The following is a 21,791-nucleotide window of genomic DNA, read 5'->3' as shown; positions in this document are numbered from 1 at the left end:
AGGACTTCTTCCTAATTATGTAGAGAGGAGCAGGACTTTCTGGGCGGTGGGGGAATAGCCCTTCTGTGCAATAGGCACGTGCTCCGTCGTGGACCCTCTGCAGCCCAGCCTCACGTCTGCACACGCAGCCCCAGGGAGCAAAACCGACGAGGAGCTTCGGTCACACAACTACCCCAGAGGCAGTGCCGTCCCAGGCCGGAGACACCGCCGCACGTGGCTAACTGAGCGCCCAAAATGGGGCTGGTCCCGACCACAGGGGATGGAACCGTGAGACGCCCCGTGGGTTGCAAGGACTGAATGTGGAAAAACATTGTAGAGTAGCTCCTTCACGTCTACACTATTTACATGACACAATAACATGTTGCCTGCATCGGGCTACATGAAAACTAACATCACCCGTCTGTTTGACCATTTCAAATGCAGCCGCGAGAACCCTTGGGATGACGCCCGTGTCACCTGTTACCTTCCTGCTGGGCAACGCTGCACTCAACGAACGGTTTACGCGAACATTTTAGCTTTCGAGCGAACCCCCGAAGGGACTCAGAAATCTGAACCCCACAGGCTGCTCGGCTCCAAGTCCGCCACATGCGTGCTATTCAGACTTGCGAGCGTGGGGCCGCTCGAAAGCACATTGGTGGCTCGCCTTGGAGGAAGTGTGAGCCCCACAGGACACCTGCTCCTTTCCAGTCTCAACCGATCACTGAATGAGTGAGAGATGGAAATACCTTCTCACGTTGCGTTTCTTCTAACTGGTTTCAGATTGCCAACTTCTCCTAACAGAGACTTCTGAGAAAGGTACTGACAGTCCTTTAGTGTTGATTCTTTCAAACGTTCCACATGCTAGAGCATGCCTACGTTTCTCTTTACGATAACGCAGCGCCACAGACAAGGCATGGAGCGGATGGCCATACCAACGATCAGGGTCACATGACCACAGAGTGAAATGCTGTCTGTGAAACTGCAGTAACAGCCTTTACTCATACTTTGTCCATGTGCAATTTCTTCACGGATCACCGTCTGACTGTAAGTGTGACAGGTTCCTAAGTTTACTTGCAGCAGGTACACTGGTTTGTACTAGCTTTTAGGGTCTGTGATGCCTCAGTCACTTGGGAAACCTGACCTAAGTTTCGTACATATACTTCCAATCTCACATACAACTATTCTACCGAAAGGCTGGCCCCAGTGATCAAGGTAGAACCTCACGTGGGGTATAATAACGCACCTCATGATGGGTTTTACCCAAAACAAGTGTGCCGTGTAATTAGCATTGCTCACTGGTGTCTGCAAGTGCCAATCTGAGGGAAGATTCTGGGCTCATCTACAGGGACACAGGTGTAACCAGAACCGGTAGTATCAGGTCTGCGTCCAACTGTCACCACCAGAGCTTCTCTCACAGAGATCCTATGATACTGCTTCCCTCCCGTTACACCTCAAGTGTATCCGTTATGATGGTGTAAGAGTCCAGCCTTAGACTCTTTCCAACCCAGATGAAAAGAGGGAAGGCAGGAGATGGAACAGGAGAAACTCTGTTTTCAGCTGGTTAAGTGCTTGACACAACTGCGCACTCCTAGCGGTCCGTCTGGACAAAAGAGGTAGAAATTAGCTCCCCAGACAAGAACCAGGCCGAAGGTTCCAGCACAGGGGTGGCAAACGAGGGCCTGCCGACCACATCCAGCCACCGCCGGGTCCTAGCAACAAAGGGTTATCGGCACACGGCCCCTCCCCTTAGTTATATACTGCCTATGGCTGGTTCTGTGCCCATCTTTGATTAGCATGAAGCTAGCTTACTCCTTACGTCTCAGTTAGTAAAAGCCTAAAATACTTACTCTCGGGCTCTCCCCAGACCATACTCCTCTTCTAGACAGTGAGACGCACCTTCCCGCACACATACGTCGGGCAGGGACAGGACACTGGGAACTTAACGCAGACAGTGGCTAACAGCCTGCAGTTTTTCCGCGTGAAAGAATCATTTCTACTTTCTACAGTGGCTGTTAGCCTCTGCTCCACGCTGCTCCTCAGGATCACAACGTGAGCGTCTCCTCTGTGAGGACGGGGGCACTCAGCCGCTGTCTCTCATGTCCTACCTTATCTTCCACGGCAGCCATTCTCTCTTTCAGATGACGCTTCAGACGCTGGTCCGAGTCGTCAAGGAGTTGGTCGATCGTGTCTGAGAGACGTTGATTAGTCTCTTCCTTCAGTTTTTCTCTCTGCCTTACCTGAAAGAGAAGACGCAGGCTTCAAGCCAAAGTGCGAACACCGGCTCAGGCGTGCGAATGACCAGCGGTGTGACCCACACGCACGCCGTCCTCGGCTGCCCCTTCCCACGGCACTCTTTGGCGTGCTTGTGCGTCACTGCCAGCACCGACCTAGCGGGGCACAGAAACGCAGGAACCTGCTTCCCAGGGGTCATCACTTAGCAGGTCCCTTTGTTTCTGGGAAACAAAACACGCATGGGCCCTCACGAATGTCCTCATTATTAGCTCTCAGATGGGCTCAGGAGGCAGATGCACATGCAGGAAAGAGCATATTCTTAAGGGGATCAGCTCATCTACACACGGGAGGAGGAATATTCCGGGGCGGAAACAGAAGCTCGGATCTGGCCTCAGGGGGAAAGAAATGAATCCATTGACAAAACCGAAAGATTAAAAAAAAAATCCACTTTGGGAAAGATTCAGTGGTGAGAAAGACTTTCACCTGTTTTTCGTGAAATTCACACATCTCCTGAACGTTTTGTAATGGAAACTTGTATTTACCTCAAGTAATTTCCGAACGTAACCGCAAGGTTCACGGGTCTGTGTTTTATAGAACTCTCATCGATCGTATGGTTTAAAAACTTGTTTCTACCGCATATCCTGAATTAACCCAAAACAGAAGCGGCGAGGACAGGCCGGCAGGATTCAGGGGCTCCTGCCGGGCGGAGGGCCGTGGGGTACGGAGTACACATGTGCCCTGCAGTCGGGGGGCCCAGGGAAGAGGAAGAGCCCACAGGACACACCCGCAGGCTAGGCAATGGACAGTCCCTCCAGGCTCGGGCTTCCTCATCTCTAAGCCACACCTGCTGGCACCTCTTTCCTTGGGAGCAGGCAACAGAAAAGCGGCTGCTCCGCTCGGACACGTACCCCCTGCAGTTCTTGGTTCTTTTCCTCCAGCTGGGCCTCCATCTGGCGCAGCCTTTCCTCGATGTTGCCACGCCTCTGCTCGGCCTGTGGGCGACAGCGGGGTCAGAAGAGCTGGCTGCCCCACACCACACGCTGTGCCTACGCACGACATGCTGTGAGCGGCCTTCTGCCTGCTCACAGTCCCTACAGGCCTCATGCCTGCCAGTGGGAAGCAGTGGGCTTCCATGCTGGTGACCGGGGGTAGGCAATGGTCTCGTCCCCACCCCGGGTCCCGGATCCTTGGACGGTGCCTCGTCCCCCGGGAGACACCCCTGTCCACTCAGCACGGACAGGAGGAAGCAGCAAGCGGAAAGAGCAAACAGGCGTGCTGCCTTCCTAAGCTGGGAAGTTACTTCCAACAATTTAGCTTCCTCAGCAGCAGAGTGTCCAAAGACAAAGGGTCGGGCTACACGGCTGACCAGGAACAGGAGACAGGACAGGCGAGAAAAGAAACGGAGACTTGACATGCAGATCACCAAGGAGGAGAGGCTCTGTTGGAGCCTGGGCCTGTGGGCGCCCAATGCCGCCTGCCCGACTTGATGGCAGCCTTGAGGGTCATTATCCCGTGACGACCCCACCCCCTTCCCACTGGGACCCTCACTGCACTCGAACCGGTGACACAGAAGCACCGACAGGCTCCCTGCTACAGGTTCCCTCAGCCCAGGTTCTGGAAGGATGGACTGGCTGCCCAGTCACGGGCTCCCTAGTCCTGTGTGCATCACTCGATCCCAGCACCGACCACATCATATCTGGAAACTCCCTCTTCAACTGCTGCCTTCCTCTGTGGGTGGTGAGGGCTGTGAGAACTGGGAGGGCAGGGACTGTGTCGGGCACGTTCCTCGACTCTATTTGTGGAACCTCCGAGGGAATTCCTTAAAGATTTATTTCTTACAGGGGTGTCTGGGTGGCGCAGTCAGTCGGGTTCTGACTCTTGGCTTCAGCTCAGGTCATGAACTCAAGGTTTGGGCGTTCGAGCCCTGTGTCAGGCTCGGTGCTGATAGCATGGAGCCTACATGGCATTCTATCTCCTTCTTTCTGCCCCTCCCCTGCTCATGTATGTGCCCATGCTCGCTCTCTCTGTCTGTCTCAAAATAAATGAACATTTAAGAATGTTTCACATAAAAACGATTCTGTTTAAAAGAGGATAGGATTTTCTCATTTCTCGGAAAAATTCTATGCTTTTTTTGTTTTTTTTTTCCTTCGGTAAGCTCTACACCCAACGGGGAGCTCAGACTCATGACCCTGAGATCAAGAGTCCCAAGCTCCACTGACTGAGCCAGCCAGGCACCCCTGTCCTTCTCTTACCCAAGGCTACTATCTTGAGCTTTGAGTCGCTGACTTAACTCTGAAAAGCAGTGAGTCTTGGATGCAACCAACGGCAAACAGCACACGTCGGACAAAACCGGAGGGAACAAAACTGGGGATGATGCCTGCCGTTTGAAAAGCATTCCAATCTCAGACAAAGTAGCACCGAAACCAGATCTCAGCCGGTTCGTGGAATTTGGCACGCCGACGTTACCGGTGAGAGATGAGATACAAGAACGGACCGCCATGAAAATGACATTCCCACCATGGGACCCAGAAGGAAACGGGGGCCCCACCTTGCAGAGGGTGGCCACCCTCTGGGCCGGCTCGGCTTCCACCTCGGGCAGCGACTTGGCCTTCCTCTGGGTCTGCTGCAGCTTCCGCTCCACCACCTCCAGGCGCTCTTGCAACTGGCGGTTTTGAGCCTCAGTCTAGGAAATGAAGGCAAAGCATCAAAGTGTAGCAAGTCTTCTCTCCGTTTCCATTTTCAATAAAGTGAAACAAAATCTAAATGCAGAGATCTACTGTTAGTTCTGACTGAAGCCAACAGTTTGGTAGGTGCTTCAGAGTAACCCTTTCCTTTCTGCAAGGAGTCACCCACTGCCTTGGTCCTCGTTTCACTACGCAAAACATGTCTTGCCCAACTCTTTGCTCTTCTTCAGTATCTTCAACAAAGTTCCCACACATTAAAGAAAACCCATCTTCTGGAGGAGCTTGCTCGTGCTTCCTGACCAGTTAAGGAGAGAAGGGTTCGGTCCTAACCCTTCGTAAACATATTTATACTGTGGTCCGAGGGCTCGCTACATAGGACATTCTGAGGTGGGCACATCAGCCAGCACAGAGCTTCTGAGAGCATGCCTGATGCCAGTTGAGTTCTTTTTGGAAGTGTACCATTATTCAACAAAAACACTCTCCCTCTTGACCAAAAACGCGGAAAACTTCAACGTGGAAAACATAGACACGAGATTTTTTGTTAAAGGACTTTTAGGGAAGCCGAGGTGGCTCAGTCGGTTAAGCGTCCACCTTCGGCTCAGGTCATGATCTCATAGCTCATGGGGTCAACCCCGCCTCGTGCTCTGTGCTGACAGCTCAGAGCCTGGAGCCTGCTTTGGATTCTGTGTCTCCCTCTCTCCCTCTCTGGCCCTCCACTGCTCATGCTCGCTCGCTCTCTCTCTCTCACTCTGGCTCCCTCTCTCAAAAATAATTAATAAAAGTGGAATGAAGTTCAACGAAACCAACGACCTGTCGATGCAGAGAGTCCTTCTTTGCGATCTCGTTTTCAAGTTTATCCTTGAGGTCGTGCAGAGAGGTGGCTTCCTGCTGTGCCCTGAGGCAGCGCTTCTCAAGGGTAGTGATCCTCTCTTGCATGTCTTCCTTCTGGGCCGTGGCCTACAGCAGGTATTTCAGAGGGAAAACAGGGAAAGAATCAGCGTACGACACATTAACACACTCCAGACACAAAAACCGGGCGAAGTCCTCATTTTCCAAACAAACAGAAAAGTAGCATCCTCGGGGCACCTGGGTGGCTCAGCCGGTGTCGCTTTGTGAGTTGGCGCCCCGCGTCAGGCTCTGTGCCGACAGTGCGGAGGCTGCTCGGGATTCTGACCAGTTACCCAGGCTTATTCTTTCCCATGTGTTCAAAGACAAACGGATAATAGAGTCTCCCGGAAGTCACAACCTCGGTTGCCTCCGGACACCGTAGAGCTTTGCACACAACAGCGACTTGCCTCTGGAGGCACACACCATGAGACAACCATCCTTTTTCCGGGGAAAAGGTGGATGAAATCTCATCCAATGACCACAAAGTTGAAGCAGCAGGGTTAACAAATGGAAGCCAAACTCCACCTTTCATATAACTGGAAGTCATCTTCTATAGCCTAACCCTGTAACAACATTGTATCCCATGCTATCTGACACTGCAAATGGAACCAGGACGTCCTGCCCTGCGTTTCTTGTCCACCACCCGAAGGATTCCTCCTCCAGCCCTCCGTGTTTACTAAGCAATTTATGTCAGCAGGCTCAAGAGTGAAAGTGATGAGTCCTAAGAAATGATTTTCTGAATTCTCTGCATATTGAACTCTGCTGAGGGGTCTCTCCCCACCTTTGCCAAACAACAACTTCACTGAACGGGTTATATAATTTCTGCAAATACTTTTGTTTTAAATTCTGACACGACCTCACCCACACTAAGGTACTAAACAGACTGCTCGTGCACGTACACCCTCGAGGGTCTGACAGGGTCTTCCCGAGGTGGCACTGCCGGGCTGGGGGTGGGGTGTGCGGGGACTGTCTGCAAAGGGCAGCTCACAGTGACAGGAGGAGGCACAGAGAAACCATCCTACCCTTACTAGTTTCTGTGACAATGATCAGATTCCCATCGACGACCACACGTGCAGTAGCGGCCGCACTCCTCCATGACCTTACACCGGGACCAGCGGGCTGCCCCTCGCTCACTCTGACCGCCACGACCAGGAGCACGGAACCCCCGGGAGGAGGGCAGGGCGGCAGAGGCGGCCGTGACGGCCCCTCGGCAGAGCCGCCCTCGCACGGTCGTGCCCCCGGAAGCGACCTGGCAGCACCACGCTGGTTCCTACGTGCCGAGTGTGTTCCCAAAACGGACCGAGAGCACGGCATGGGCCGAGCTCAGGTGGCCCACACTCCACACCCGAGGCCACTCCGCCGCCTGCCCGCCAGGCCTCTGCAGGGGAGAGCCCAGGGAGGACAGATGCCACCACGCAGACGGGGAGGCAGCCCGCCCAGGCCCCGGAGTCACGTCCCGTTCTGCTGCTACTTCTACCAAACTCCAAACGTTCAAAACCCGTGGGAGACGAAGGACACGCTGGGCAAGGCCGAACCAAACACCCCACGTTTGGCTCGACGACGGCGTGGCCACTTCAACTGACACTCACTTCACGGACATCTCTTTGTAATATGGTGTTCATTGCTTCCGAAAGGATGAGGTCTTTCCTGGAGACGTCCAGGTCCTCTTCCAGCTTGGCCACGAGAGTGCACAGGGTAGCCAGGAGCTCTTTCATCTGGCTCTGCACCTTTGAAACTCAGAAAGGGAAGCAACGTGTGAGGGCCCCCACTGCTAGTCTTCATATGTTGTTTTAAAAACAATGGATAAAAAGGAAACCCCCTCCAACCAAATCCTGGGATGAGGTCTGGAGCTGAACTCTGCGTGTGGCCCCTAATTCTTCTTCTACGAAACTACACCCCTCCAGTGCCACACGTAACTGCTCTCTTACCTGGAAAAACAAAGGGATTGAGTTTGTACACAGAGGTGTTTCGTTAGTCCTTACTATACAGTTACCCTAAGATCCCCTTCGCCTCAAATAACATGACAGAATGCTGGGAAGGGTTTTCACGGATGCTCCTGTTCACAAACTTGCCTGTTAACCGCTTTCAATTTTACATGGGAGACAAATCTTCCCCGAAAGAAATTACATTATGCAATTTGTACTAGCCAATCGATACACACAACATTGCCACCAACTACTGCTTTTTGACCATACAGACCTGTCTTCTTACAAGAATTCGAGAAGATGAAAAGGAAACTCCAGTCACACAAACACACAAAGTGTGCCCACAACACACAGCATGTGCACAAATTGAGGACCGCCGTGGCTAGGCACACCGTTTCAGCCTCGGTCTTGTCCTTCTCCAATATGGAGTTGAGCACCTTGAGCACCTCCGCCTCACTGGACACGCCGGCCGGAGGCTTCGCCTGTCGCCGTATGACTGTTTTTTGAAGAGCTCTCTCGTGCCTGGAGACGAGCAACTCCAAATGTTCCAGCAGCAGCTGGCGGGAGAGGCAAAAGGAAAACCGTGTTTCAAGAACACCTTCAATTCCGGGCCTCAAGGTCACCAAATGCAAAACCAAGTCTGAATCCCTTCAATTCAGTTCCCAGGTAGGGAGCCACCCCCTCGAATGTGTTAAAATAGCCTTACTCCTCCTCACGGATCAAACAAGGTTTGAGAACAATAGGTCCCGGCCAACTCCACGGGGACACGTGGACAAGGGGAGCGAATGGTGTCCTGTGTTTAAAGACACTGGCAGTGCGCCTACTGACCCTGGTGTTGTTTCTCTCCGCCTTCAGGTTGGCGATCTCCTCCTCTCTCTGCACGAGCTGCTCCCTGCAGGTGTGGAGCTCTGCAGCGAGAGCTGCACACTCCTGGGGTCGGCGAGGGGACAAAAGTGGAGAGACACAGGGGGTCTTTACCAGAGCACACCAGGCCTCCGTGGCCCTCCAGAGTCCCAGCACCCACCACCCTCAAGTAGCATCACACACACCAGTCCCCTCCTCACCACCCACAGGAGTCCCGGGGATTTTCGGAGGGACCGACACTCAAGGGGACAGACATTTTCAGGTGCCTGGCAGGTCTAGGACTCAGGAACTCTGCTGACTCGGGAGCAACAGGCCGAGAAGCCTCCTGCCCGTCCCCGGCCTCTGGCCTCGTCTGGCAAGCAGGCTTGTGGAGCGGCAGTGGGGAAAGGCTGACGGTACTCAAAAGCTGCTGTCTTAGCCTGAACACCTGGCTCAATCAGACTCAACCATACCCAATGGACTTTTCACAAAGGATGGTAGGACTCTTGGCGAAAGGGCGAGTTTACGACTTCTTTCCTTAGTCAAGCAGGAAATCTTAGGGAGGAAGGGTTTCTGAGGAGAGTGATGCCAGGGCCCACCACCCCGCGTGGGGCTTCTCTCTCGCCAATACTGGGCGCCCGACCAGGACATGGCGTACAGGTGGGCTCCAAGGAGGTGGACGCACACTCTGCAGTCAGTCGAGCGCAGAGCCCGGTACAGGGCTCAATCCGTGAACCATGACATCATGACCTGAGCTGAAACCAAGAGTCAGACGCTTAACGCCCTGAGACACCCAGGCGCCCCAGAGCTTTTGTCTCTGTAGGACAAATGAGGGGATAAGGTTTACTTATCAACTGACATTCCAAAGAGAGAGTGGTTGATTTCAGCAATTCTAGAAAATCCAAGTACAAACTGGTGACATACTTCAAGTTCCTTCATAAATCAGCCCTTTCCATCCGACTTCAGCCAGGTCACGATAAATAAACGTTGTCAGCCCTTTCCAAATCAACGGGAATGTTACCACAGAACTGACCACGTTCCTTGCAATCTGACTTGACAAGGTGAACCCACAGAAGCCTATCTGATCCTTGATGTAGGACTGTGCAGGCCCATTTCTATGTGGGGATTTTTGTTCCAATAAATACATTGGAAACTTTTCTGGAGATGTGTGACGTTTGGCAAGACTGGCAGATGAGCTGAGCAGCTACGAAGTATCAAAACTAGTAAGTAAAAGGGAGGCCAGGAGTGCATGAAATATACGCAGATAGTAGGCTATGAGAGCATTTCCTATCGGGAAAACATACACAAACCTACTCTCACAAGATAAAACGTATCATCTTGCACACAGAAACTGACCGTACCTACATGGTGCCATTTGCAGTCAAGAGAAAGGCAAACAAACGTGGAGACGCAGGATTAAGTCCTAACCGCATCACACGAGCTGTAGCAGACGCTGTCCTCTGGGGGAAGTGTGCACCACCTCCTGTTGCTATTGAGGTCCCCTCAAGTGTTGCACGAATCCACAAATCTGCTACTCGGCTCTTGGTAAGCACTTCCTTTCTCCAGTAAATCAAGCACCACAGGAAAAGTGATTTCTCAGGGTTCCTGCGTCATTTTCGCCGTGTTAAGGGCAATACCATGAACCTGAATTACAGCCTGGGACCCGTTTGAAGTGTCCCCAGGGATGCTGGACGTGCTCCCGCGATGCAGAGAAGACTCGTGGTATGACAAGAAAAGGCTGAATGGCCTGACATGTACCGAGGTCCACAGCTGCAGCTGCCAGCCGGCCAGCGTGAGGACCACGGAGGCACAAAGAAAGGGAAATTCTCGAAGCTCTCGTTGCAGCTACCCCAGCCCATGCAAAAACCTGGTGCTATTTGTGAGACAGCTTTGTGTCTCGCGTGGAAGATGTGGCATCTCTGTGGATGTAGGACTGCTGTGAGACGGGCACACCTGCAGACTCAACTCAAACTGCAAGACAAGTGAAGACCTGACATCACGACGTAAGGCAGAAGGAAGGGAAGGATCGAAAACTGGCACATTTCACTGCAGGCACAGGATAGCTTGGTGCTTTTAGAAAGGGGTTTGGCTTTTAAAATGGTCCAGACGATAGGAGAAGCAGCTTCTACCACGAAGAGGAAGCACACGGTTTCCCAGACGCCCCAGAGAAGATTGCAGAGAAGAAGGAACTACCATCCACCGCATGTCGACCTCTCCAACACAAAAAGTGAAAACCCAAGAAAATCAGTTGAGGAGACCATGGCTGCCTGCACAGGTTTTTCGTGCAGAAGGAGGTGCCCCGTCGGGGGGAAAATGCCACAAACGACATTTATTCACGAGAAAGACAAGTGAGCACCAAGATGTTGGGTGGGAAGGGGTGAAGCAGCTACCGACTGAGCGGATACAGGCGGGGGTGTGATCAGGGCGGCTGGCCCTGTGCAGGAAGCTCACCCCAGGGTCCTGAAGGCAACAAGTCCCAGTGGCCAGTGGTCTGGCTGCACAGCCAGAGCCCTTGCCCCGGACCAGTTCCATCCCGGCTCTGTCCCTCAACTCAGGAAGCACGCTGAAAGCAAGGGACTGTCCTCCAAAGTTCTTCTGACATCGGACAAAGTCCTGGCCACCCAGAACCCCACGGGTCACCACCAATCGTGTCTTGGCGGCTCACTCGCTCCGGAGCGCAGCGGGTCTCAGTCAGCCTGCGGACCAGGGGCCACGAGGATCTGTGAGGCTCATGACACAGGCACTTTACAAGAAGGACAGTCAATGCTACCAAAGAGAACCGCCACAGAGGGAACATTATGAAAGTCAGGAAGATGCCAAGGGACGTTACAAAACACTCTGGGAAAACCATCAAGCCCAACACAATCAAGAAATCCCTGCTAGAGATGACTGTCCATACGACGTGCGTGATTTCCAGGACCTATGACACAGCCAATCAGGAAACTCATGAATGAGACTGTGCATATGGCAAAAAGAAAAAGAAAAAGAGTTGGGGGATGCAGGGATTCAAAAGGCGTATCCTACAGAAGGTCACGCGCACAGAGAAAAGCCCAGAGGAGGTCACAGAAGAAGACAGCACAGAGAGGAGATCTGGCGAAGCAGACGGAGGGCGAGGAAGGCGGCATGGAAGTGTCATCGCTGGAAAGCACGCTGCCACCAGGAGTGATCCGGCAGAGTCTCGGCTCCTTTCCCACATGGACCCTTCCACGACAAGGGCGCTGGGACTAAAGCCAGCCAGCCGTCTACGGAAACATTGGCCAGGAACAGAAAGGCCCTTCTGGAAAGCTGCACAGACAGTGCCCGCCTCCACCCCCATACCGCCGGGCCCCAAGGCCCAAGCCTGCCCCAGCTAGCGGGTCCCCCCCACCCCATGCAGGTCTGCATATCAGCACATTTGTGAGGACCCACCCCCACTTTCCAGACAGCAAATCCTCACCAAGGTGCTCAGTGAACCACTTCGCCTGCCATGCACACGTCTGTGCGTGAAAATCGAGGGAGCATGCAGCCAGGCCGCCCGGGGCGCATGTGTGTCACCACCACCTAAGCGTTCATCAGGAGGAACATCGTGTGCGAGAACTGTGTGCACTCGGACAGCCTATCCTCACACGGGCATAAGGGCAGTAAGATCTGACAGAAAACGAATAACGTGTTGTTCCATAACCTGGCTTTCCAAACATGACATTTCCTTCTGGCAGGCCTCTCTCTGTCCCCGCCCAGAGAAGATGCCTCTCAGCCTACTATCACAGGCTGTCTTTGTAATGTAACAATGTGTCCAGGCTGTATTAGGAATAGGGCTGTAAAACTGCAGGCTAGCAAAGCTTTGTAACCATTCATTCCCCCGTGTATCTCCTAGGCCATGACGAAGCAATCGTACTGATTACACCAGGCCATCATGAAGCATTCACCCTTCACTGGTAACGCATGAATTGTGACATCCGTGAATACACAGGAATCTTTCCAATTCCTCCCATTCCGGACGCATAGTGCTAATGATACACGTAACAACAGCGTAGTGTGTCACCTGAGGCAGCACTGATGTGGGTTCTGATAGACAATTCATTCTAGAAACAAACGGAGAATACACTTAGGGATCAATACAGCGCAGAGCTGTGCACCTATTTCCCTGTGACGTAAAACTGTTTCTCTCGATTACTTGACTCGAGGAATAGAGTATAGAACACATACAAGACACAGGTGCTAATGCACTGTTTTTGTTTCTACTCAGGTTACTGGACAACAGGAGAGTTTGAACAGTTAAGTGTTCTGGGGACCAAACGTTATACACGGATTTTCAATCGTGGGCAGGGTGGAACCCCGAACACCAAGTTGTTCCACGGTCAGCTCTACTCATCCTTGGGGAAGAACGAAGCAAGCACGACCTTTGTGAACAACAGAAAAGAGTAAACTAGAAATAGATTTTCTGTTTTAATTTTTTAATGTCATTCTTTATTTCTTAGAGACGGAGAGCAGCAGGGGACGGGCAGAGTGAGAGGGAGACAAGGAATTGAAAGCAGACTCCAGGCTCTGGGCTGTCAGCTCAGAGCCCGTCTCGGGGGTTACCTCGCCAAGAAAAAGTTCATGACGGGGCCAAAGTCAGCCGCTTAACTGACTGAGCAACCTAGGAGCAGAAAAGGAGAAGTTTAGACGGTCCTCGTACACAAGGCATACGTGTTTCCCCAAAGGAGTCAGTGACCAAGTTGCTCGGCAACACCCGGCACTAAGGGCCAGCAGGCAGGACACAGATTCAGAAAGAAAGGCCGTCTTCTCAGAGAGCGAGGCGTATTGTACACGGATGGGGCAGGACGCCAGCATCTCTGCACAGCAGGAAGCGCCCCCCGCCCCACAGCCAAGCTGCTGCGAGGTGAGTGGGGCCGGCGCAGGGAAGACCGCAGGACTCGGGCCCTCCCCGAGTCCACCCAAGTGATGACAGGGTACAGATCTCCAGAGACCTCACAGATGGCTTCTGAGACAGGCAAGCTCCACGCCACAGGACCCACGGACCAGCAGGGAGAGGGAAGAGCAGGAAAGAGGCAAAGCCATCTCCCTGGCTTCTGACCACCGGACCAGGGAGCAAGCTGCTCTGTTCCCAGGAGGAGGCACAGGTGTGGGGAGGAGGGTGGTGGCCCGTGTGGAGCTCAAGAGCCCACAGTCCGCCCAGATGGAGCTTCACTACGAGGTGCTTGGAAAGGCGTCCGGGAGACAGAGTGGGGTGCATGAACACAGGGCAGCCGAACCTCCCAAGGAAAACCGCCTCCCCGAGTCTGACCCACGCCGACCCATGGGACAAAACGGCCATCCTGCGGCCGCACTGTGCACACGTTCCTCCTATTCCACCGAACCACACACTCCCATGCCCTTCTATTGCTCTCCGTAAAACCACATACGTCTCTGGGCGAGGTAACTGCAGCACATAGCGTTCAGCACCTAGTACAGTGCCTGCCACGCTCTCCAGAACAGGTGAATGCTTTAGTGTACGCCTTGTACCCACACACGTAAATATTACACACGCTGCTTTTACACATTACGTAGTTCTGTAAAGGATATAAAGACGCACACTGTCCTGTGCTTTATGTGATGGGTGATGTGAGGGGCTTGTACCTGTTGCCTAAAGCACGAATCTTAGAGCTCAACCCACACGATAGAAGGAGCCACTCTACCCAATGACGTCCACACTGCATCCATTCTTGTCTCCTCCCCCAACCCACTATCCACACAGAACCAGCACCAGCTTTCAAAAAATTCAACAACATCATGCCGGTCCTGCCCCCTGAGGACACAACGACCCCAGGCCCTTATCTGAAAACCCAACTCCTTACGGGGTAGGTTCTGTCCCAACACCAGCTGCCCGTGCCTCACCTGGCTCCGCTTCCGCTTCCATCGCTCACAACAAAGCCAAGCTCCTCCTTGACCCCGGCCTTTGGCCTCGGAGTCAGACTGCTGGGAGAGTGCTCGGTCAGCCTCAGCTCCCGAGCGACCTCTCCGGAAAAGGCCTTTCCGGAAGCACAGTGCGCAAGTAAGCGACATTTCCTCCTAACCCCTTCACTCGTCCAGATACACTCTTCTCAGATGTGCCTCCACCACCGTCTCCGAGGAGCACAGCAGCCAGAGCCTGGCGACCACAATGGTGCAGAGTCACAAAAGGGCTCAACAAGGGTGGGTGGTTGTGTCTCTGCAGATGATTCGGGTGCACCAACACAGAAGCCCTTTTTGGGGGGGCTACACTGTACACATACAGACATCATAAGGACTCTAAACCCATATCTTTCTATAATAACACTGAATGTAAATGGACCAAATGCGCCAACCAAAAGACACAGGGTATCAGAATGGATAAAAAACCAAGACCCATCTATGTGCTGTCTACAAGAGACTCATTTTAGCCCTGAGGACACCTTTAGATTGAGAGTGAGGGGATGGAGAACTATTTATCATGCTACTGGAAGCCAAAAGAAAGCTGGAGTAGCCATACTTATATCAGACAAACTAGACTTTCAATCAAAGGCTGTAACAAGAGATGAAGAAGGGCATTTTATAATAATTACAGGGCCTATCCATCAGGAAGAGCTAACAATTATAAATGTCTATGCGCCGAATACAGGAGCCCCCAAATATAGAAAACAATTCCTCATAAACATGAGCAACCTTATTGATAAGAATGTGGTCATTGCAGGGGACTTTAACACTCCACTTACAGAAATGGATAGATCATCTAGACACACGGTCAATAAAGAAACAAGGGCCCTGAACGATACATTGGATCAGATGGACTTGACACATCTATTTAGAACTCTGCATCCCAAAGCAACAGAATATACTTTCTTCTCGAGTGCACATGGAACTTTCTCCAAGATACGTCATATACTGGGTCACAAAACAGCCCTTCATAAGTATACAAGAATTGAAATTGTACCATGCATGCTGTCAGACCACAAGGCTATGAAGCTTGAAATGAACCACAGGAAAAAGTCTGGAAAACCTCCCAAAGCATGGAGGTTAAAGAACACCCTACTAAAGAATGAGTGGGTCGACCAGGCAATTAGAGAAGAAATTGACAAATATACGGAAACAAACGAAAAAGAAAATACAACAATCCAAACGCTTTGGGATGCAGCGAAGGCAGTCCTGAGAGGAAAATACGTTGCGATCCAGGCCTATCTCCAGAAACAAGAGAAATCCCAAATACAAAATCTAACAGCACACCTAAAGGAAATAGAAGCAGAACAGCAAAGGCAGCCTAAACCCAGCAGAAGAGGAGAAATAAGAAAGATCAGAGCAGAAATAAACAATATAGAATCTAAAAAAAACTGTAGAGCAGATCAACGAAACCAAGAGTTGGTTTTTTGAAAAGATAAACAAGGGGTGCCTGGGTGGTGCAGTCGGTTAAGCGTCCGACTTCAGCCAGGTCACGATCTCGCGGTCTGTGAGTTCGAGCCCCGCGTCAGGCTCTGGGCTGATGGCTCGGAGCCTGGAGCCTGTTTCCGATTCTGTGTCTCCCTCTCTCTCTGCCCCTCCCCCGTTCATGCTCTGTCTCTCTCTGTCCCAAAAATAAATAAACGTTGAAAAAAAAAATTGAAAAGATAAACAAAATTGACAAACCTCTAGCCAGGCTTCTCAAAAAGAAAAGGGAGATGACCCAAATAGATAAAATCATGAATGAAAAGGGAATTATTACAACCAATCCCTCAGAGATACAAACAATTCTCAGGGAATACTATGAAAACTTATATGCCAACACATTGGACAACCTAGAAGAAATGGACAAATTCCTAAACACGCACACTCTTCCAAAACTCAATCAGGAGGAAAGAGAAAGCTTGAGCAGACCCATCACCAGCGAAGAAATTGAATCGGTTATCAAAAATCTCCCAACAAATAAGAGTCCAGGACCAGATGGCTTCCCAGGGGAGTTCTACCAGACGTTTAAAGCAGAGATAATACCTATCCTTCTCAAGCTATGCCAAGAAATAGAAAGGGAAGGAAAACTTCCAGACTCATTCTATGAAGCCAGTATTACTTTGATTCCTAAACCAGACAGAGACCCAGTAAAAAAAGAGAACTACAGGCCAATATCCCTGATGAATATGGATGCAAGAATTCTCAATAAGATACTAGCAAATCGAATTCAACAGCATATAAAAAGAATTACCCACCATGATTAAGTGGGATTCATTCCTGGGATGCAGGGCTGGTTCAACATTCGCAAATCAAACAACGTGATACATCACAGTAAGGAAAGAAAAGATAAGAACCATATGAGCCTGTCAATCGATGCAGAAAAGGCCTTTGACAAAATTCAGCACCCTTTCCTAATAAAAACCCTGGAGAAAGTCGGGATAGAAGGAACATACTTAAAGATCATAAAAGCCATTTATGAAAAGCCCACAGCTAACATCATCCTCAATGGGGAAAAAATGAGAGCTTTTTCCCTGAGATCGGGAACGCGACGGGGATGCCCACTCTCAACGCTGTTGTTTAACATAGTGTTGGAAGTTCTAGCATCAGCAATCAGACAACAAAAGGAAATCAAAGGCATCCAAATTGGCAAAGATGAAGTCAAGCTTTCCCTTTTTGCAGATGACATGATACTATACATGGAAAATCTGATAGACTCCCCCAAAAGTCTGCTAGGACTGATACCTGAATTCGGCAAAGTTGCAGGATGCAAAATCAATGTACAGAAATCAGTTGCATTCTTATACACTAACAATGAAGCAACGGAAAGACAAATAAAGAAGCTGATCCCATTCACAATTGCACCAAGAAGCATAAAATACCTAGGAATAACTCTAACCAAAGATGTAAAAGATCTGTATGCTGAAAACTATAGAAAGCTTATGAAGGTAATTGAAGAAGATATGAAGAAATGGAAAGACATTCCGTGCTCATGGATTGGAAGAATAAATATTGTCAAAGTGTCAATACTACCCAAAGCTATCTACACATTCAATGCAATCCCAATGAAAATTGCAGCAGCATTCTTCTCGAAACTAGAACAAGCAATCCTAAAATTCATATGGAACCACAAAAGGCCCCGAATGGCCAAAGTAATTTTGAAGAAGAAGACCAGAGCAGGAGGCATCACAATCCCAGACTTTAGCCTCAACTACAAAGCTGTCATCATGAAGACAGCATGGTACTGGCACAAAAACAGACACATAGACCAATGGGATAGAATAGAAACCCCAGAACTAGACCCACAGATGTATGGCCAACTCATCTTTGACAAAGCAGGGAAGAACATCCAATGGAAAAAAGACAGTCTCTTTAACAAATGGTGCTGGGAGAACTGGACAGCAACATGCAGAAGGTTGAAACTAGACCACTTTCTCACACCATTCACAAAAATAAACTCAAAATGGATAAAGGACCTGAATGTGAGACAGGAAACCATCAAAACCCTAGAGGAGAAAGCAGGAAAAGACCTCTCTGACCTCAGCCGTAGCTATCTCTTACTCGACACATCCCCAAAGGCGAGGGAATGAAAAGCAAAAATGAATTACTGGGACCTTATGAAGATAAAAAGCTTCTGCACAGCAAAGGAAACAACCAGCAAAACTAAAAGGCAAACAACGGAATGGGAAAAGATATTTGCAAATGACATATCGGACAAAGGGCTAGTATCCAAAATCTATAAAGCGCTCACCAAACTCCACACCCAAAAAACAAATAACCCAGTGAACAAATGGGCAGAAAACATGAACAGACACTTCTCTAAAGAAGACATCCGGATGGCCAACAGGCACATGTAAAGATGCTCAACGTCGCTCCTCATCAGGGAAATACAAATCAAAACCACACTCAGATATCACCTCACGCCAGTCAGAGTGGCCAAAATGAACAAATCAAGAGACTATAGATGCTGGAGAGGATGTGGAGAAACGGGAACTCTCTTGCACTGTTGGTGGGAATGCAAATTGGTGCAGCCACTCTGGAAAACAGTGTGGAGGTTCCTCAAAAAATTAAAAATACACCTACCCTAGGACCCAGCAATAGCACTGCTAGGAATTTACCCAAGGGATACAGGAGTACTGATGCATAGGGGCACTTGTACCCCAATGTTTATAGCAGCACTCTCAACAATAGCCAAATGATGGAAAGAGCCTAAATGTCCATCAACTGATGAATGGATAAAGAAATTGTGGTTTATATACACAATGGAGTACTACGTGGCAATGAGAAAGAATGAAATATGGCCCTTTGTAGCAACATGGATGGAACTGGAGAGTGTGATGCTAAGTGAAATAAGCCATACAGAGAAAGACAGATACCATATGGTTTCACTCTTAGGTGGATCCTGAGAAACTTAAGAGAAACCCATGGGGGACAGGAAGAAAAAAAAAAAAAAAAAAAAAAAGGAGGTTAGAGTGGGAGAGAGCCAAAGCATAAGAGCCTCTTAAAAACTGAGAACAAACGGGGTTGATGGGGGGTGGGAGGGAGGGGAGGGTGGGTGATGGGTAATGAGGAGGGCACCTTTTGGGATGAGCACTGGGTGTTGTATGGAAAGCAATTTGACAATAAATTTCATATGTTGAAAAAAATAAATAAACATAAAAAAATTCAACAACATCATGCCGGTCCTTCCCCCTGAGGACACAACGACCCCAGGCCCTTATCTGAAAACCCAACTCCTTACGGGGTAGGTTCTGTCCCAACACCAGCTGCCCGGTGCCTCACCTGGCTCCGCTTCCGCTTCCATCGCTCACAACAAAGCCAAGCTCCTCCTTGACCCCAGCCTTTGGCCTCGGAGTCAGACTGCTGGGAGAGTGCTCGGTCAGCCTCAGCTCCCCAGCGACCTCTCCGGAAAAGGCCCTTCCGGAAGCACAGTGCACAAGTAAGCGACATTTCCTCCTAACCCCTTCGCTCGTCCAGATACACTCTTCTCAGATGTGCCTCCACCACCGTCTCCGAGGAGCACAGCAGCCAGAGCCTGGCGACCACAATGGGGCAGAGTCACAAAAGGGCTCAACAAGGGTGGGTGGTTGTGTCTCTGCAGATGATTCGGGTGCACCAACACAGAAGCCCTTTTTGGGGGGGCTACCCTGTACGCTTGAGGGGCATCCCGCCCCCAGCCTGCTTCAGATTCTGGCTCTCCCTCTGTCTGCCCCTCCCCTGGCCACACTCTCTGTCTCTCTAAATAGTAAATAAACATTACGAAAATTAGAAAACAAACCACACCGATCAAACACTCCCAGAATAACTGTCACTTAAGCGATCCACTTCATCTCGTTGCCCTGCCATAGCCAGCCCGTCATCACAAAGCCTGCCCTGGGCAGGCACCTGACAGGGGAGGAGGGCGGCCATGGCAGTGGGGGATAGGGAGCTGGGAGGCTGACACCATCACCACCCCATGGACGCTGGCTGAGCGTGGGCAAACTGGATGGTCATTTTAGAAGAACGACGGGTACTAGGCAAGGACTACTGGGTTTCGTTTTCTCCTGTAACAAATGCTGATGACCAAAATGTTTACTACGACTTCTCAGTCTTCCCTGGCTTGCTCTTATACATGTGAGTAGCCTGTTAATCAACACATCATGAACTAGGAAAGATGAGTTCAATTTGAAGCATGTTTGAAGGCATCAAGGAGACCCCGAGGCAGTCACCACTGGAAGGACTGAGACCCCAACAAAAGGGAAGCCCGCTGAGCCAACTCTAATGTTCAGAGTCCTCTCTCTCCCTCAAGACATGTGAGGATTCTGAATTTCCTCAGGGATTGGAGGCAATATACCAACGAGCTGCAAAGGAAACCTAACAGAAAGGCCAGCAGAAAGTCGCAGCTAACCGAGCTCTGGACAGCACAGGGAGGCACAGAAAATGAGCCCGGCACTCGGCAAGCACTGCCTGAGAAGCTGACCCTTCCATCATGTCATTGTGCTGTGGAGAAAATAACTGGGCTTTGGGACCTAGCATCAAGGACGGGTCCTCGGAAATACTCCAGGCCTCCAAATGGAGAGCCTGGAGGTCTACACGGGGGTGGGGGACAGCGTGAGCCCAGCTCACACTGCACCTTACAAAGACTGAGCCCCAGTCTCAACTCACTCACGCCTGAGTGGGCCCAATAACCGCCGCACTCGGGGTGTGTGGGATGAAATGCTGAAGGAATACAACCACACGAAGAGCCTCTATGCTTCTCCATACAGTCCAGAACAAAAATAAAAACAAAGAAGAAATGAAAAGACAAGACAAAAAAAAAAGACAGAAAAGAGAAGAAAAAAGAAGAAAAAAGGAAAGAAAAGAAAAGAAAAGAAAAAAATGAAAAGGAAACGAAATGAAGGGAAAGGAAAGGCAAGGAAACGAAAGGAAAGGAAATGAAAGGAAAGGAAAGGAAAGGAAGGGAAATGCAAGGCAAGGCAAGGCAAGGCAAGACAAGGCAAGGCAAAGCAAGGCCAGGAAATGAAAGGAATGCCTGGGTGGCTCAGTCGGGGAAGCATCCCACTTTGGTTCATGTCATGATCTGACGCTTTATGGTTTGAGTCCCGCATCGGGCTCTGTGGTGACAGTGAAGAGCCTGGAGCCTGCTTTGGATTCTGTGTCTCCCACTTTGTCTCCCCCTCCCCTGCTCAAGTTTTGTCTCTCTCTCTCTCTCTCTCTCTCTCTCTCTCTCAAAAGTAAATAATATTAACAAAAAAATTCTTTTAATAAGAAAAGGAAAGAAACAAACAAGCAAACAAAAAAAGAGAGGCACCTGGATAGCTCAGTCTACTCGTTTAAGTGACCAACACTTGGTTTCGGCTCACGTTTGTGAGTTTGAGCCCTGTGTTGGGCTCTCTACTGACAGAAAAGAGCCTCTCCTCAACAGTGTCTCTCTCTCCCCCGTCCTCTACCCCCACCCCTGCTCTCACTTTCTTTCTCCCTCAAAATAAATAGATAAACATAAAAAAAAACACAACAGGTTTTACATCATAACGACCCAAAGAAGAAAGAAGAGAAACAGACCAAGAGGAGACACATAGACTGGAGTTATTGGATGCAAAAGTCAACTGTCCAAAAACCATTCTTGACAAATGGGAAATTTTCAGAGACTCAAAACAGATTCTCAAACTGCAAATTATCAGAGCTAAACTTAAGATCTCCAGGTGCCTGGGTGGCTCAGTTGGTTAAGCATCTGACTTCAGCTCAGGTCATGATCTCGTGATTCGGGAGTTTGAGCCCCGCGTTGGGCTCTGTGCTGACAGTGCAGAGCCTAGAGCCTGCTTCGGCATCTGTGTCTCCCTCTCTCTCTGTTCTTCCCTTGCTCCCAGTC

The 21,791-nt window shown here is 50.4% G+C and overlaps 1 pseudogene; it reads right to left on the bottom strand.

The window, feature by feature from the left end:
• Window positions 1–2,006: 2,006 nt before the first annotated feature.
• Window positions 2,007–14,590, bottom strand: LOC123595654 (annotated as a pseudogene).
• Between the last annotated feature and the right edge of the window lie 7,201 nt (window positions 14,591–21,791).

This window comes from Leopardus geoffroyi (assembly GCF_018350155.1).
Source record: "Leopardus geoffroyi isolate Oge1 chromosome D2 unlocalized genomic scaffold, O.geoffroyi_Oge1_pat1.0 chrD2_random_Un_scaffold_58, whole genome shotgun sequence".
NCBI classification, from domain to species: Eukaryota; Metazoa; Chordata; class Mammalia; order Carnivora; family Felidae; genus Leopardus; species Leopardus geoffroyi.
The sequence above is the reverse complement of the archived record's forward strand: the minus strand, read 5'-3'. Positions and strand labels throughout refer to the sequence as shown.